The sequence below is a fragment of the Pseudopodoces humilis genome, chromosome 1 (assembly GCF_049639895.1).
Source record: "Pseudopodoces humilis isolate 2021_Gansu_Grassland_sample_001 chromosome 1, ASM4963989v1, whole genome shotgun sequence".
In the NCBI taxonomy this organism is placed as follows: domain Eukaryota; kingdom Metazoa; phylum Chordata; class Aves; order Passeriformes; family Paridae; genus Pseudopodoces; species Pseudopodoces humilis.
The window spans coordinates 114,370,954-114,387,822 of NC_142200.1; the positions used below are offsets into that span (position 1 = coordinate 114,370,954).

At 39.0% G+C, this 16,869-nt stretch overlaps 1 long non-coding RNA gene across 1 annotated transcript in view; it reads left to right on the forward strand.

Moving 5' to 3' along the window:
- Positions 1-4,420: 4,420 nt before the first annotated feature.
- Positions 4,421-16,869, forward strand: part of LOC148185200 (uncharacterized) — a 30,999-nt gene continuing 18,550 nt past the window's right edge. Inside the window, exon 1 of the long non-coding RNA XR_015774082.1 lies at positions 4,421-4,554. This is a non-coding gene — a long non-coding RNA (uncharacterized LOC148185200). The remainder of the gene's footprint in view (positions 4,555-16,869) is intronic.

Consider the following 16,869-nt stretch of genomic DNA (forward strand, 5'->3'; position numbering starts at 1 on the left):
AAGTCTCCTCAGGAAAAGCACCTTTGGGACAGTAGATTATGCAGAGGACCACCATCATGGGTTCCCAGCTGGCTTTTGGGCAGGCCCCATGGTGTGGTATGGCAGTGTGGTGTGCCCCAAGCCCCTCCTCCTGTACCTCCACTGCAGGCTTTGCTCCATATGCTAGACTGAGCCTGAAAGGGTCCAGGGCCAATTGTGGCTAAGATGTGGGCAAGCATCCCGTATCCTCTCAGACCTCCCTGTGGTTTCAGGAGCAGGCTGGGAGGACAACGGAGCTGACCCTTCCCAGATTGCACATGAGACTGTCAGCACTGGTGGGGCAGTGTGTCCTGCAAGGTTGCCTTGGGTAGGTGTCCTCCAGGAGATCAGCTGTGCTGCTTAAGCTCTACAGCTTCAGTGAGAGCAGCCCTCCTCCCCAACACCACATGAATCATAATGTACTGTAAAGGCTTTTTCTGGGGAGGCAAACCAGTGCATGGTGAGCTGGACCTTCAGGAAAAGTGGGCTGCTGCTTTAGATACACTATCTAGCCTTCTCTGTCAGTCTGCTAATAATAATGCTTAAATATAAATAGGATACTTATAATAATGGCCAAATTGATGTTTTGCTTGGCGGCGTATAAATAAAGTACATATAATTTAAAAGGGTAATTTATATATTACTATTATTATTATATTGTAGGATTATAGCACAGGGCTTGTTCTGGAGATCTCAGAAAATTCACTGTATTTGAACAGTTGATTTATGATATTTTGTAAAGCTGTGATGCCTAGATATACTGACAGCCACACTGAGGGCACGGCTGCTTGCTCAGAAGACATCTTGTAAGGAGCAGACAGCCTTGGGGTTGCTGCTTCCTCTTGAGCACAAGAGACCAGAGCATTATGGAAGGCCTCTGTGAAATTTCTCTATCTATCTCTTTTGTTTCCAGATGTGTCTTAAAAGGGGATTGCTATGTCTCTAGGGACTATTTTAAAGTAGTGATGTTTTCTCAGCCTTGGTGTGTCAGTACCTCCCCCACATTATCCCCTTTTATTGTATACACAAAAGTGTCAACCTTAAAGTGCTCATCTTGAGAATGTACAAAGATAGCTGTAATTTGTCAACAGTTTTAAAATCTCTAAGCAACTGGCTCCCTTTCCATCACATTCACTGTTGATGTTGTTCTGCAGAATGACTTGAGGTTTTGCATACAGGGGTGTGTGAATGGAATTCTTACAGTTAGTAATCCTAGCTTACTTTCTGCATGGAATAGGAATTAATTGATAATTGTAAAATGAAGTGTCTATATAAGATGAAAGCATAAAAAAGAAGTCAGTTTCATTTGTTTTGTACCAGGCTATCCCCACTCAGCTATCACTCATGTGCATTTAAGTTTACATTGGTGTGGTTGGTGGCTCTATGACACTATTAGTCTTACACTGTTTGATTCCTAAGAAGTCAGTTCAATAACCACAACGAGGATGGATTTTTTTGTTTGTGTTACAAACCTGTCAAGTAAAGGGATATTTTTCTAAGCAATTGCTCCCCAGGAGAAGCAGAAAGGCGGCAAAACGCCATTCAGTCTGACCTTGTGCTATTGAGCCAGGACATTATACTGCAGAAGAAAAGCTGTCAGCAGCCTATTGTGGCAAATCCTTGCTTGTCCTCAGGGTCTCACACCACTGAAAATCTGTGCCAAACAGATAACTTGCTTTCTAATCTCCCTGTTTGGCTTATTTGTATCTGTGGCCTGCTATAAAATATAGTATGCCTGAAAAGGCTCAGAGTGGATGCTCTGAGACCTGACCATGAACCCTTCCTCCATAGCACGAGCCAGACTGCAGCTCAGATAAAAGTATCTGTATGTTCTTGGTGACAGGGGCCACATTTCCCTTCCTGCTACATTGCACTGGCTGGAGATCATCTTGAGTTATTCTGGAAGGACCCTGATATGTGGTTCCAGAAGAATTCGGCCCTTTAGTGCCTGTTACTCTGGTTGTAACTTCTGCTGCTGTGAAATACCAAATTGGTAAGGACAACTTGATTAACTACTTGCTCTTCTCTGCTAATCTTGGGCAGAATTGTTGTTCCAAACACAAACTTCTATTATTTTGGCAGATGCTTCTGCTATGTAGCCCAGAGGAGACTTTTTCCCGTCATTTCCTCTCCTCTCTTCCTCATCCCCAGGCTTTTATGACCAAATACTGTGAGAGTTTAACTCCAGGACTTCATCCTTCAATAGCAGTGAGCTTGCTGTCTGATTAGGTGATGGGGGATTTTTTTCCTCCAAAACAAAGACTTTGGAAAATTAAACTGCTCAATACTTCATACTGAAGTTTTTCATATGTTTGAGTGCTCTTTGGATAGATGGTTATGTTTACACTGTTTTATTTCTCATTGTGTGTGTAATTCATTATGTAGGCAATCATCTGGTAGGCAAAAAATAAATTCTGGGAAGGCAATGTACTCTTTCAAGTCTGTTAGAGTTCATACTAGAGTTCCTGATGTTCTGTTTAAAACCTGATGGTTATGCTTCTCTAGATAAGAATTTTTTGAGTTGTTAACCCAATGCAGGTTGAAGCAACTAGGAACTGTGCAAATGGCTTTTCTTTACCACACCTCCCTCACACACTGTTTACAAAATATCCTAAAGGTAACGCTGACTATCACTTCCTGTACAGAAAGTTAAACGTGTTTGTGCTCTGCTGAATTAAGGATTTTAAGGCTCACAACCTGGTTTACATGAATCAGAACCACCAGTATATAAACTTTTGAAAGAGTACTTAGTATTTGCTAGGAAAGATTGATTGGTACATTGGGAATGAGGTGAAGTAGTTGACAAAGATACTTGGCATGGAGAAGCTATAGAAGCATATGTATGCACAGAGATTTTCTCAAATATATCTCCCTCCCAAACTCAAATCAGCCTGCTGTAGTTTCATCCCAGGGCTATGTGCATCTCTTGGTAACAGAAATTGCACATGCACCTGTGACCAGTCTCCACACAAAAGCCACAAAATGAAGTCTGTGGCTCCTGTGGCACTATTAGTCTCAGTTCTGTTGGAAAATTAGGCACATGGCTGATCACTAATTCTTTTCCTAATGCTGCTATTTTTTTCCCCTGCTCCACTTCCATGCTTTTCTTCTTGTTAAAAAAGGTACATTTTATAAAGTAAGTATTTCTGTGTATTATCTCCCAAGGGAAACTCCATCTGTTTAATAAGCTTTATCAAATACATTGTTCAGTACTCACTACTAGAGCAGAGATGATTAGTCGGCATGTACATGAGATAAAAATCAAAGAGTTTAAGACATGAGCTATTTTAGAAACAGAGAGAAAAATGTAACATGAGGGGTTAATTTTTTTTTCTTAATCTGAACGTTAATGAGCATTTAACGTGACTGTTATCTCTAAAGAGTAGGAACATAATGAGATAGTAAATTGGTGTGTCAAGAAGTTTCTGAAGCAGAGCAATCTTTGTAACCAACTTGACTTCAGGCAAAATAGCCAAATTTCTGCCATTTGACAGTGTATTCTGTATCAGCCAGTGAAAGAAAATATCTTAGGCACTAGGAAATGTCTGTAAAGGATAGGTGAAAATGCAATCTTGAGCTGGGGAACAGGGAAAGAGTTGAGGGCTGTTTAGTGTTGTGCAGATCACATGCCTAGACCAAACTTAGTGTTTCCAAGTCAACATACAGCCCATTTCTGCCCCATCATTTACACTGTGGAGCTGAGAAGAAAAATCCTGACTGTACCTGCCCACAGGAGCTTGTACCAGCTCACGAGAATGGAGGAAAAGCCTGTGAGTAATTTTGTTGCAAGTTCTCCTCATAGCAAGCTTTTTAATTTTTCCTCACCTCCTCCAGGGAGGAACATATGTTGCTATTTCTGAAGTCCATAATAGCCCCTGTTTTGAATGTCTAGGTAGAATTATTAAAGTAAAAGGTCTCAAAAGGTCACTCTGTATGGCTACCAAAAAGAAAAAAATTATCTGATCAGTCTTCAAGCATTGATAAATCAGTAACATAAAGCAGTGACATTGATAGTGACACTTCACTTCAGCTCATTAAAGAGGTTGAGTTTTAATGGTTAGGAAACAAACCTTTTTTTTTTTTTTGCCTTTCCCCCCCTCTAAATTAGTCAGGGGGCTACACTCATGCAAGGTGGAACTGGTTGCTGTGACTGGCATCATCAACAGCTCTGGATGGGGAGATTATGTTCCAGGCAGGAGACAGACATACCTATAACATCACCCAGGCCAGCCCAGGCTGCTGTATTTGAGTCTAAATGGAGCCCTGGGTAGTGGGCAGGGCATGTGCAGGTGGTGGCCCCAGCTGAGGCTGCTCAGGGCAATCACAGCCTAGAGACAGCCTCAGGTGCTTGGATTTAAATTGTATTTAGTGGCAGGGAGGTTTGTACTGTGGAAAGATTGTGGTTAGAGTGTTCATTTTTTCCTGTGAATGTTGCAGACATGGGGAAATGCAGAGAGTAGCTATAGTTCCCTGCGGATTTGCTCCACTTCTCTTCAAAGGCAGAATGTGGTGGAGCCAGCCCCTTGAGTTCCTCAGGTAATAGTAACAGCCTTGTTTCTGTTTCAAGTGTAGCACTGCCTGGTAAAAACCTGTCCCTCTATGTGTCCTCCGGGACAGTGGGGAGTCAAGCTTGGGAGAGACCTTGTGAAACAGCTTTGCTCTGATAATTCCTTACCTGGCACAGAAAAGCAGCGGGAATACACGAGGGAAGATGTGCTTGATTGTACAAGCAGATGCTTTCAAAACTCATCCAGAACTTTCACCTTGCTGAGTAGCTCCAATAAGGGCACCAAAGCAGAGCACATAAATTTCAGTGAATGTGATGTAATCAAGCTGAAAAAGTAATTTTTCTTTTAGTCAATAGTGTAATATCCAGGATTTAGCACGTGCAGATGCAGTATTAAAGTTCAGCAAAAGTAGTTTCACTGACCTTGAAAATGGGCCCTTCTCTGGTAAAGATATGAGCAACGCTGTCTGAAATGACCTGCAGAGTCAGCAAATGTGTAGAAGCTGTTGGATACAGCTTTTACCTCTATAATGCACTTAGAAGTCTAATCAATAAGCCTGACTTTGGGAAATACAATCTTTTTCTCCTCCCTTTGCAACAATTATGATTTATATTCCCTCTCAAATCTGTTGAAAAATACCTTTCCTATTTTCTGAAACTTTGAAATGGTAGGTACAAGGCAACTATTTTCTTGTTATTCCCCTACTGAAACCTTTCAGCTGAATGTTTTCACTATAGCTACATGTGCTAATCCACACACAACCCCCCCCCCCCTTCTAAATATTTCCTCAGGGCTTGTTTAAGAAGGTGCTAAGGAAAAAAGCAAAATGAATCCCAACACATGATGAGGTCTTGTTCAAAATCTGATGTTTGCAAACAAAGACTGAGGATAAAATACATGCCAGAGGCTAACTTCTTTAATGCTGATATAGATGAAAACAGACATAGGGAAACTTGGGCTTGCATGAGGTCTCTTAAAGGCAATGAGAGCCTCTTGGTAATTGTTTGCAGCTAGTGCATTGGAGATTAATGTGTTTCATGTTTGCTCCTCCTGATGCTTTAACAGGCTAGCTCAGGTGCTATGCAGCTTTGTAGGGATTCCTAGCCAGGAGCTGCACACAATCACAGCATTGTGAGTGACTTGGAAAGCTTTCAAGCTTTTTCTAAGCTTTCTACTAATGATTGCAATTGCGTTGTATTCCTGTGGGCAAATAGGCTGTTGCACGACCCCATTGCAGGCTGATTACTACCATTCCCACTGTGTTAATTGCTGAAAAGCCTCCTGAGGTTTTAATGGGAATCCTTGCAGAGTAAAGTGCCAGCTAGGTGAAGAAAGGAGGCAGCCCTCTGGTAAGATCCATAACACTCAGGCACAGGATAGAGAAATTTAGGGTTAACTCGTGTTCTCCATATTTTTGCAAAAGGGTCACTCATGAGAGAAGGAAAAGGTGAAACAACTCACGCAGGGTTTGGGGATTTGGCAGCCCCTGGGTACTGCTGCAGTTGTTCATGCAGTTGTCATATGCTGTCTGGCCCTAGGCAGCACCCTATGTCAGTGAGTGTCAGTTATTAATATTTCATCTCAAGAAAGTTTCTTATCAGGACAATGTAATATTTTCCTCTGTTTTGAGATTATTCAGCCATTTTAACCTTAAAAAATAAAAAGAGGCAATAAACAGATCTACTAGGGAGAAAAATCTTCAAAGTGTGAAGATGAAATTTTATGTGGGAAATATTAATACCAGTCTCAGGTTTTTATAGGTCTCCCTTTCATTTTTCTCTGAAAATACATCAAAATGCTGAAGGTATTTTGTGACTATATCTGTACATTCTGCTGATTCTTTGGATTTTTTTTTCCCCCTGAATTTACTTTTTTGGTGAGCATTTATTAGTATGTAAATTCATGTGCATACGGGTCATCAATCTCTGTCTCCTTAAAGTTGGCCTTTGTACCTATTTTAAACTTAAACAATTCTTGGATGTTTTCTCCTCCAATTTTTAACAAAGGAAATTATTTAATCATACAATTTTTTCCCCTTAATAGACTATGAGGGATTTTCTGCTTGTTAATGCAAACATCTGGAAAATACTTCAGAGATTATTTATGTTAATTTCCTTAACAAGGTTCATGTTTTAAGAACAAGTCATGTGTTGTGAAACAACTTCTGAGTGAGTTTACCCATGGCACTCAGTCTGTTATCTTCTGAGTGCTCGCTGCTAGTCTCTTGGTGGCAACTGGAAAACAATAATCTTGGAAATGTCACAGTCTTGATACAGATTCCTAAGCTTTCTGGAACAGATTCTGCACTCTGTTTTAAGTGTGTCTGGAGTCATTGGATTTGTGCTAGTGTAGCAACCAGATACGACTGTCTCTGAGGGCCAGCTGGAACTTGTGTGCAGCCTGATTTATTAGAGGTCACATTAGTAGTAGACTTCATTATGGATCAAACAGTAAGATATTTCTAAACTATTTTGCACATGATTTTGTTAGTGTGCAGCTTGAATTCTCCCAGAGAGTGAGGACCTGGAGATTAAACTACAAAGTTCCAGTGTTATCATTGGAGCCATTTACTTTGGCTCAGCAGCCTTAACTTCAGAGCAGTGATACAAAACACTGCATGTGTATGTCTGAAGCCCAGGGCTGGCTGTCTGCAATTTATATAAGTCCTGTTCACAGACTATTTGAAAACTTTTCAAATTCAAACTTTTTTGCTTTGATTTTTCTGTGGCAGCTTGTTTTAAATGGTAATTTTCCTTGGAGAGAAGGACTGTGTATTCCAATGTCTAGGTCAGGGCTCTGAGAGCAGTGACTCTCAGCTGTACCCTCCTCTGCTCCTCTCAAGAGTCATGCCATTTTGGTGATTCAGGATAATGGCTCTTTTCCTTCAGGATCTAAGGAGGATGGAGTGATGCAGCACTGTGGTCCTATTTGTCTTTTGGATTTATTCCTGCATAAATGAAAGGGTTTCTATTAAGGTCTGTTAGTTCATGGCATTTATTAAATGGTCATTTGTGCATGTGGGTGTGTGGAAAGACTAACAGTTGTGTTGCTACTTTGGTACTGGAGACAGAGTCTTAGGAGAGCCTGAGAGATGTGCTGCTGGAGTCTGCAGGTGTTTCATGCCATGGATAGGAGAAACATAACACATGACTCTATGTAAATGCTGTTAGTATTGTCAGAAAAACCTGGTACCTACAGCAGCCTTTTAAAATCTGTGTTCTGCAGGTTTTTTTTTTTTCATTTTTTGGTACAATTCATGAATATGGATGGATGAACCCCAGACCTGGTAATGAGAAGCAGAGCCTTTCAGTATGAGATCATTACTTCAGAGATTTGATTATGAAGCTAGTTATTACCTAGTGTAAGCTTCACTGCTGTGAAGGGACTTTCTTCAACACAGGTTTTCAGAAATAAGCTCCTTCTTTGGTCCTATATGGCTTTGTGTTCAAGACACAGTTATTCATGTTTGAAAATGATGATGTGTTCAGTAGGAAATAAATCTGTCTCTGGAGATTGCCAACCTCATCATCTAATATTAGAGGCATCATAGCTGCTGGGGTCTGGAAGGCAAAAGAGGAAATGAACTTTTAATGTGAGTGGTGTTAAATTTTACAGGGGAACTTTGGCAAGTTGATTTTTAAGAAGAAAGCCAAATCTCCTTTTGGGTTTTGTTTCTTGTACATGCTGAAATATCACTGCTGAGTGGTGACCAAATCTCATTTTACTGTGGTTTGACAAGATTGGAATCCAAGAAAAGAAGGGTAGTTATTTTAAAATCAGTACTTAAAACAAATCTGATGCACATAGCTTGCACTTTAAAAAGAAGCTACTTAAATTTCTTCCTAAAAATGTTGCTGTATTTTTACATATTATTTTTCTGTCGACAGCTGTCAGTAATTTATAAAGGAGACAAATGTCATAATTCTGTTTTGCAAATGGGAATCCCAAGGTTTGGGGAATAAAAAGTGTTTTCCTTGATGCCAATAAAGAGAGCTGTATCTAGTAGCTGTATCTATCTGTATCCCAAGGTGTGGGGAGGAAAAGAGTGTTTTCCTCAATGCCAATAAGGAGAGCTGTATCTGGTGTGATTGCAAGATCTAATTCTGTCACATCCATGTGAAATGCTTGGCTAGGATTTTGTGCTGTAAGTGTAAAAATGAGATCTTAAAATCAAGTGTGTTCCATCTATTGCAAGGTAAAAAATAAAAGTAATTCTCTTCGAGCTGAAATGTATCTCTTACCTTTCCTTGAAACCTGTATTTGTTTTTAGCAGACATTATCTCAACTGGTATTTAACAGTGCTGTAACTGTGATTACCTGCCTTACAGAACATAAGCATTCACTTATTTTTATTGGCATCAAACATCTTGATTTATGCAAAACAGGTTTATTACAAGCTTTGGGCTAAAAGTCTGCAGTGAACTCCTCTTGTTTGAAAGTGCTTGAGGAAGGCATTGCATAACAGGTAGAAAAAATATATATAATTTTTTTATGGCTCTAAAAGGTGTCCTATCTCATCAGATCAACAGGACCATTTCCAGAAATCTAGCCTAATTTTTTTAACTCTGAAGAATCTTTACTGGCTTAATGGTGTTTGGCAGTGTTTTCCTAACAATTGTGAATTTCATGGTCTTACATTTTTAATAGATTTCTGAAGGTTATAGAACTGTATATTTCAAGTAGGGAGTTTTGCAGCTAAATATTGTCTAAATTCTCTGCACAGGAATCTTAGTGAAGACATAAAATAAGGTAAATTAACTTTGTCAATAAAATAGCCTTTGAACCTATAAATACTTCCTGGTAGATATACTTTGGATAGGCAAATAATATTGATGATTGCTTCAGGGATCCTTGCAAGCTTATGGACTTCTTTTACAGAACTAAATTTAAAGTGGCCATGAAGGAATCTAGGAGTTGGTCTAGTCTGAGACCTGAGACTTAGCTCTATGAATTCTGTAACCTAGAAATGCAAGGGTGTTGCTTTCAACTGAGCCAGGAAAACACCTTTGTTGCAAAGCTAGAATGAGGATGGCAGCCTGAGCCTTACCCAAGATCCAGGTATAGCTCTTGATGTGATACTCCTGTTGTATCTGGTAGGCCAGTGTGAAGAGGCTGATGTGAATGAAGGCTGGTGTAGATCAGAAGGAATGGGAATGCTCATATTGTTTGGACCATGCCAGTAGTACACAGTGTTATAAGGAGAGGAAATCTTAAAGGCTGGTCAGCTTTGAGGTTTGACTACTGAATCAGCTTTAGCGATCAAACCAGTGTTGTCTCTGTTTGGTGTTGGGTAGGTTCATTAACAAGCAAACCCTGTGCAGTACAGGGTGTGAGAGCAAGATGTGAAAGGCTGGAGGTGTGCTCTTAGAAAGATCTGCTTGCTTTCAAAACAGCAGAATGGGAAACATCAACAGAAAAAGAGTTCATAACTAAGGATTTATTTCCTTGACCATGTGTGCTGTAATATATCTCTATTTGATCCACCTTTGAGGCACTGAGGCATTCAGGAGTCCTCCTTTGCATGACTATTCATTTGAATAAGTGAATAAGTGTTTAAGTACTTCGTGCTTTATTGCAAATACGGATATTAGGTCATGAAAAATAGTGACCTGCTTATAATTAATTTACTGCCATTCATCAGAGACTTGAAACTTTTATGGCACAGAACAGTAGTTGGCCATAACACTACTGAAACTTATGTGGACGGAGGATCTGGCTCAGTGCCCCCAGCTGCCTGTGAATAAAAAATTAGATTAATGTTGTCCAACCCTTTCCTTCTGCACTCTATTCAAGAGAAATACCTTGGCCTCTATTGTCAGTTAGCCAATTTGCCAAATGCTTGATTTTTAGCATGGTGTCATTGGAGTATATATGAAGTTTTTGTTATCTTAATTCTTCCAAAATAGTTCATGTTGTTCCACTCAGTAAAAGAAGGTTCAGTTTTCAGCACTCTAGTGTTCTGTCAGTGAAAGGCCAGAAACTCCTAATTTGAACAGAAAAAGACCATAAATAGTAATCTATTTTTTGTTGAGCATTTTGTTCTAGCAGGCCATATAAAACTCATTAATTTTCATGCATTGCTTTTTGTCCAAGGTATCTAATTTCATAGTTTTGATTTCAGTAACTGAAAGACACTCAAAAATCTTATTTTCAAACCTCTGATTCTGCTGTTTTTGAGATCATTCTCTCAGAGTTCTTTAGCTTTGTGGTGGTGAGTACCCTTTAGCTGAACTCTGCTGTATGTTCTCTGCATCAAGCCACCATCACTGCTGAGCTTCCTGCCTGTTGGTCTTGTGCCACTGCCAGGCAGTAGAACACCCTCTCCCTCTGAGAGTTACTCAGCAGCTTCTCTCTGCCACTTCAGTTACTCTGGTGAAGCCTTCAGGTGCATCTGTTGCGTCTCTGCACTAGCTGGAAACAGCAAGGAACAGCTTCCTTTTGCCTCTGTCACCACTGACTACAGCACTGGTCCCTCAGACTTTCTTGGCCGCTGTTTTGCTGTCAGATTTTATTGCATAACATGATTTTTTAAAAAAATACGCTTAAATATTGAAAATCAGAGCAGCAAGGCAGTAAGGAAAACGGGTAAATGTGTGGAAGGTCAATGCATGCATGGGAAAGAATGATTAGATGAGTTCAGAAAAAGATGTGTGTTTGAATGACTAACATTTCACTGTGCTTCATGATCTCCTTTCTCATCCTCAATATGTCAAAGGGCTGACTATAATTAGACACAATCTCTTCCTGGGTAGCTAAGGGAGCCTTGTAAATATAGGATCACTCCTTTACTTACATGTTCCTTTCTAAATCACTGATTAGACAGAATGATTTAATTCCAAATGAGGAAGATGTTACAGCTTTAGAAAAAAGTGTTCCACCTTACTTCCTCCATTCTACAGTAGGACTGTGATCCCTTTTCTTCTTATATAGTATGTGTTCATGTAAATTAATCATGTTGTATAGTACACAGACCTAGAGGTCAAAGTTAGGTCTGCCTGGGAAAAACTTGGTTGTTTTCTGGTGTTTAAGTCACTGAATAATTTTTTTTTTTTTTTTTTAATTATTAAATGATATTTTAATTGATCTAATAGAGTAGATCCAGTTGGACTAACTTACAATGGTCACCTAGTCCAACTGCCTGACCATTTCAGGGCTGACTAGAAGTTAAAGCACAGTCTTAAAATCATTTCCCAATGCCTAAACACTGACAGGCATGGGACATCAACCACCTCTCTAGAAAACCTGTTCCAGTGTTTGACCACCCTCAGTAAATGACTGCTTCCTCATGTTCAGTCTGAACTTCTCCTGGTGCAGATTTGAGCCATTCCCATGTGTTCTATCAGCTACTCTCTCCCCACTTCCCCTCCTTGGGAAGCTGCAGAGCAATGAGGTTGCCTCTTAGCCTCTGACTCTCCAAACTAGACAATTCCAAAGTCTTTAGCTGCTCCTCACAGGACATTCAAGACCTGTTACCAGCTTTGTTGCCCTCCTCTGGACACATTCAAGGACCTCCACATCTTACTGAAACTGTGGGGCCCAGGACAGCAGGCAGTGTCCGTGGTGAGGCCACACCAACACTGAGTGCAGTGGGATGGTCACCTCCGACTGGCTGGGGATGCTGTGTCTGATGCAGCCCAGGCTGGGCTTTGCCTGCTGGGCTGACAGGGCTCACTGCTGACCAGGACTCCCCTTCCTGCAGGGCTGCTCTCCAGCCACCCATCTCACAATTTATACTTGTGCCCTGTGCTACTCTCCCATGTGCAGAGTTCAGCATTTGCACTTATTAAATTACGTACTGTTAATGATTGTCCAAATCTCTCTATATCCCTCTGCCAGGGACTCAACAGCACCTCCCAGTTTAGTATCACTAGCAGTCTCACCAAGTGTGCACTGTGCCATTAGTCATACTTTGGAATGAGTACAGCTGAGGAAAGGAAGTGCACTTGTGACATGTAGCTATAAATGTAGCACTTGCATTTTTTTTATCGCTTCTTTTTTGTGTCCTGAATGCTGATGCAAGACTTTGGGCTTAGTTTGGCATATTTTGAGGTTTTTTTCAGTAATTTTCCAGTAATCTAGGTTTAAGATTATCTACTTGGAACTGGAAATACTTGAACTTTCTAAGGAATCATGTTACACAGAGATTGACGTCCTTGCTGTTTGCTGAAACTACCAAAACATGAAGTTTACAGTCTGGTGCACAACTCTATTAATTTAGTCTGAAGCCTATAGGCTAATATAAAGTATGATATTTCTACCTGTTGAATTCTAAAGAGGTGTCAAACATGACTGGAATAAATCTTATGCAAAGGTTTGTTTCTACAGGTGTCTCACTAGACATCACTGTGGGGAGAGGGGGAGGAATAAAGTTTCTATCATCAATTCTTTGCTGGGAATTCTTGTTTTGTTTTTTTTTTTCATTAGGAGAAGCAGTGCATTCTTGAAAAATGATCAGGAGAAAATCCAGTAACATTTGCATTCCTTGTTTCATTTGGAGAGTACAGGAAACTTTTCTTTTAAATTGTGTTTTCATAATATGTTGAACAAAAGGTTTTGTTTTGTATTACATAATAATCTTCAGTTGAAGTAACTATGAGAATTAGCATACTTTCTTGACTAAAATTTTAAAAATATGTTTTGGTAATTCTTCTGATTAAAAAAATGTATATTTTATTTATGTTTTTCTTGAAGAGGGATAAGCGGATTAATTGTGAATTTAGTACCTGCTATACTCAGTTTAAAACAAAGATTTCAATCAAAATTGAGGAGATTTACTGGAGTGAGAGTGGCAAAGAAGTGGTTCACCCAATTTGACATTATTGGTTATTGGTTTGTATAATGAATAAAAGATAATTGAAAAGCTGAGCTAATCTTCTTCAGAAGCAGCATCAAACATATCTACAAGCTTGTTGCTTTGCCTTAGACAAGCTTAACAAATTCCTTTTCTTATTTTTATTCATTTGCTTATGAATTAAATTAACAGATATAGACAAGATCATAGCATGTACTGAAAAAGGGATTTTTAGATTACTTTGAGTTGTTTGATTTTTTTGCTATAGCTTCTAATATTTGAGGTCATGAGGAGTTTCACTGATGCAGATTGACTTGTTCATTAAAGAAAGGTAGCAAAGCTGTAATGTAATTTGTACCTTGCTTTTCTGGAAGATGCTCTTCTGAATACTTTGTATCTTGAGTTTAGCTATAGCTCTGTTCTGCTCCCTGAAGAGAGGAGAGAGTCCCTCATAGGTTGCCAGTGACCTTTCTGGGACCATCTGCCAAATGTTTTCATCCTTTAATATCCCGAACTCCTACAGATTTGAGGCACAAACTGAAGGGGATTGTTGACTATATTGTAAGAGGCAGGGTGTTAAAGGATAACAGAACTTTTCCCCATACATACTTAGTAGATTTGGAAAAAATGGGTTGTGTAGCACACAGTTGCTCAAGCTTAATGGCCCTTGTGCAAGGCTGCATGCTCTGCTCCTGCCAGACTGATGGCAGGTGCTTCTCCTCCCCTGGAGAAGGAATTCGGCTGAAACTCAGAGATGCAAGGTGCCTCTTAGGCTGCTCCTCCTTGATACAGGTTCATGAGAGAGTCTGACTCGACTCACCTGGAAAGGCATCCCATAAAAAGTCCCTAACAGCCAGTGTTATCTGAGCCAGGGCAGAAGTGTTGGAGCTCAAAGCCTGCTGAATAGACTCTTGAAACAAGGACTCCTTGTTTTCACTTCTTCCAATTCACTGGTGAGTTCCCTTCCCAATGGGATATAATTTTTTCTGTGTTTTTTTCCAAGAACTAGTTTTATTTTGGAGATGTGTAACTCTCAAACCTGCAAAGGTTCTGGCAAGAGATGGATTTTTTTTTTGTTTTCCCCAGATAATCTGAGCTTCATAATTTAGCTAATATTACTTCTTATTGGTTTTATTTTGGATTTCTTGTTAAAGCCAGAAAGTAGAAGTCAAAACTAGAAAAATGCAGCCAGTTTTAATCCTGTCTATGCATTGCTAAACATCTTATTCCAGAAAGAAACCACACATGTTCTTTATAGATACATATTTGCTTAGAAGTCTTTCTCTTTTTCAGGTATTAGAGGGTATTTATAATAGGTAGTTCTCCTTGAGAGTGACTGCAGTTAAACTGAAGAACAGATTTGATTCTGAATGTAGTACTCAAGATATATAGATAATTTTTTGTCATACAAGTCATTAAACATTCTAATACAGATGGAATTACAAAGAACTATTCCTAATTATTCCTAACCTGCATGCTGACAAATATTTGCTTAATTCCTTGAATGGTAATGTTTTTTCCTAAATTTATCTTATTGAGTAAGCAAAGTTGCTCTTCAGAGTGCATGCTTTACATACAGCAAATGTAGCCATTTCTTGGGAGCTGTCCTGTTAATGAAGTAAAATATTTCAGATATTCTCTTGGCTACAACTGGGATTACTCTTCCTATACTTTTGATAGGAATATTTGACTAACAGTTGAAATATGCAGGAACTTAAACTGCCCAAGAGAAGTCTTTGATGTTTTCCAGTTACACTTTTTGCACAAAAGAATAAAATAAAATCTGAATATTTGTAGTCCAAAGGTAGCCATATACTTAGGGAGGGGAAGGGAGGATTTTTTTTTTCCAAAGGTACTTTGTTCTTTGAAGACTTTAATTTCTTGTTTCTTTGATAATGCATCTCTGAAACAGTACTTTTCTAAAGTGATAGGCAGTGACTTGCCTATCTTACCTGAGGGTGTGGACAGGTTTCACGTAAATGATCAGTGCTCTCAAGGACAATGAATACTTTGTAGTGATGAGAAAGTATAATGTGTTCTTTTTGTTTGTTTAACTCCTAAAAAAAAGAAAAAGCTATTGTAACAACTAATTTCTACATATGTATTTTTTTCCACCTGAGCAACTGAAATACAATGATGGAAACCCTTCATTATATTTAGGGAAAAAGGTACTAAGTTTATGGTTGATAAAATACAGGAAACATTGAGATTTTAAAGGTTTTACTTTGAAAATGTGCTGCAGAAATGGTTCATTAGTGTAGAGCTTTACCACCAATTTTCCCTATACATTACCCTGAGATTACTGATTTGACATGCTTGATAGCATAAAATACTAGAATTAAGAAATATGAGAGTGGAAGAAGACATCAAAGGTGTATCTATCTCACTTTAGCAGGCCAAACTTCTTGTGGATTGGAGGGCTTCCAGTTCTTGATGTTTAGGGAAAGAATATGAAAGTAGGCATTTATATATGAAATATAAAGTGAAGCTTTTCTCACTCCATCAATTGCTTTCAGCAATCTGTGGCTTAGGGACTCACCAAGTCAAAAGTTGTATCAATTTTTCCACATTTGATAGTTCTTGTAGGACTTTCTAATCTGAAGCTGCCTAAAAGAAAAGCTGCCCTAAAACTTACTCAAAGACAAACAGCAGATAGCAACAGGCTTAAATCTTCTTTTTTTCTTCTTTTTTTTAAAAGCATGATATTTTGTTTTGTTATTGGATGATTTTTGCAGCAAAAGCAGTCTTGACATTTCCTTCAAAGAGTTGCAAAACTGCATCATCCAGACCATGAAAAATGGCCAGTGTGAGATTGAGGGATGAGATACTTTTGTTCAGACAGGCTACTGTTATTTGCAGAATAGTTCTTGCTGCTCAGTGCAAGGAAATGAGTATTCTCAGACAAGGGAATTGGTGTGAAAGTGCTGCTTATTGCCTTTCTAAGGAACTTTTCATCTCTGCCTCTCTAGCTCAAGTTCATAGCAAGCTCTACTTAATCCTGTTTATAATTTTGTCCCTCTGGATTTCTGGTTATGTACATTTTTTTTGAATTAGAGCTTCTTGAGTGAAATACTGTCTGTTTAATAGGCTTAATCTTTCCAATTTTCTTGACAAAAATAGCGCTCAATCAATCTTATAAACACTGTAAGGCAAGTGTGTGTAGTTGCACTCTTATCCTCTAGTGTAGGATGATGACACTGTTAAAGGTTTTTCCAGGAAGCATATTCAAATTCCTACTGTTCAATTCAAAGTGCTTTTTATTAACAGCTGCTAACTTAAAATGCACTAAAAATATTTAATTACAAAACGAAAATGAAGTCAATGATGACTAAGGGGAATTAGGTATTTAGACCAACTAAAACTTAATAGGATTTAATTTGTTGAGACTTCTTAGCCCTGTTTCTTAAAATCAGTCTTAAGACTGATCCAAGAATGGGCAAGATTGCCCAGAAGTGGTCCTTTTAGATGGAATTTCTCTTGATAACTTACAAGCAAGAGAGAGAAAATCTAGTTTGTGAAATCCTGAAACTGCTTTGCTGCCTCTTTTTCAAA